Source organism: Sciurus carolinensis, chromosome 3, assembly GCF_902686445.1.
Source record: "Sciurus carolinensis chromosome 3, mSciCar1.2, whole genome shotgun sequence".
NCBI lineage: Eukaryota > Metazoa > Chordata > Mammalia > Rodentia > Sciuridae > Sciurus > Sciurus carolinensis.
The window spans coordinates 103,530,211-103,532,345 of record NC_062215.1 but is presented as its reverse complement, the minus strand read 5'-3'; the positions used below and the strand labels follow the sequence as shown (position 1 = coordinate 103,532,345).

The 2,135-nt window shown below is 41.2% G+C and overlaps 1 pseudogene; it reads left to right on the top strand.

The window, feature by feature from the left end:
* Nucleotides 1-1,738, top strand: LOC124978963 (mediator of RNA polymerase II transcription subunit 28-like; annotated as a pseudogene).
* The last annotated feature ends 397 nt before the right edge of the window (nt 1,739-2,135 follow it).

Here is a 2,135-nt window from a genome sequence, read left to right as displayed (position 1 = left end):
ATGGTGGTTCCACTGGGTGGTGTGTTCTCTGGGCAGTCCCTATCACCTGCTCCCAGACTACCTAAACCAGGCTTCCCTTCTTCAGACAGTGCCTGGTGTGCAGACAACTTCTCACCGCACCTTGGTGGACGAGTTGGGGTTGTCATTGGAAGCTGGCTTTGCTTCTCTCGTGAGTCAGGATTATGTCAATGGCAACAATAAGGAGCAAATTTGGACTGGTGTTGATCAGTGTATTCAGAAGTTTCTGAATATTGAAAGACAGACAATGTTTTTTTCTACAAAAAAGATTGCCGTTGTCTGTCCAGAAACCAGAGCAAGTTATCAAAGAGGACATCTCAGAAGTGAAGCCAGAAATGGGGACAGGCAGCTAGAGTAGAAATAGGGGATCAGGTCAAATTGAGGAAATGGAGGCCATGAAAGTCATCTGTCCATGGAAGTTGGAGACTGCCCCTGGGAGAATGGAATGTCAAGGATCTCCGGAGCCCATTGATTACCAAATTTACCTACCTTTCTCAAGGACTATAGGTAGGGAGCTGCTAATTAATGCCTCCTGGGCCTCTACCTGCCTGAATCACTTTGGCCCGCCGGCTGCCCGCTCACCTCTTTGCTATGTCATCAGCAACTCCTGGACCTTAGTCACATAGGCAGGAAGGAGAGATAAGAGGGAGAGAACAGAACAAAGGAGACCCTAATCTATAAAAGATGTAGGGCGTGCTCACTTCTTGGGACTCTAGAACATCAATCATGGTCCTCTTCTCCCTCCCAGAAGAAGTCTGTATTAATACCTTTAAATAAAACCTGCTTAATATGCTTGCCTTACACTCATACATTGCTGGTGGAGTTGCAAATTGGTGCAGCCACTCTGGAAAGCAGTATGGAGTTTCCTCAGGAAACTTGGAATGGATTCACCATTTAACTCAGCTATCCCACTCTTGGTTTATACCCAAAGGACGTAAAATCAGCATACCACAGTGATGTAGCCACATCAATGTTTATAGCAGCTCAATTCACAATATCTAGATTGTGGAACCAACTGAGATGCCCTTCAATTGTATATATACACAATGGAATATTAATCAGACATAAAGAAGAATAAAATTATGGCATTTGCTGGTAAACGGATGAAGTTGGAAAATATCTTGCTAAATGAAATTGGTCAAGCCCAAAAAACCAAAGGCCGAATGTTTTCTCTGATAAGTGGATGACATATATAAAAAGGGGCGTGGCATGGGGGAGAGAAGAATGAAGGAACTTTGGATGGTTTAGAGGAAAATGGGGTGGGAGGGGGTGGGGGACGGAAAGATAGTAGAATAAAATAGACATCATTACCCTATGCACATGTATGATTACATGAATGGTGAGAATCTACATTGTGTACAACCATAGAAATGGAAAGCTGTACCCCATTTGTGTACAATGAATCAAAATGCAGTCTGTAAAATAAAAAAAAAAATTTAATTAAAAAAATATGCTTGCCTTGGCGTGCTTCTCTGATGTTCAAACTTCAACATTTGAGGAAGCAACTTGTCACCAGTAAACGGCGGTATCAGAACTAAGGAATGAATTGCAGCAGAAAGATGCACTGGTGGAGAAGCACTTGACAAAGCTGAGGCATTGGCAGCAAGTGCTGGAGGACATCAATGTCCAGCACAAAAGGCCAGTCAAAGTCCCTCAGGGCTCCTTGACCTACCTGGAGTAGATGTCTGCCAAAATCCCTGCACCTCTGAAGCAGACCTGAGAGGGGTCTGGTCTAACGAGGTAGATTCCTACAGACAGATTTGCCAAACTTCTCTCTGTGCGGACATGGCATTTTAGAAGAACTATTTGCTGGAGAATGAACTGGTGTTAATTTTGTTTCCAACTAAAAATTTTACCCAATTTTTATGAGTTGTTAATTAATTGAGTACTTTATAAAATGCCTATAGCTTGGTAAACAAAGTGAGTTTTTTTTCTTTCTTTTTTTCATAGCTTTATTGAGGTAAAATAGAAGTACAACAAAATGCACATATTTAAAGTATGCAAAATTTGATCAGTTTTGAATGTTTTGACATATGTAACAAATACGATCAATATAAAAAACATTTGCATTCCTTTTATAATTTGAAATCATGCAGACTGTTTCCTGCATGATTTAT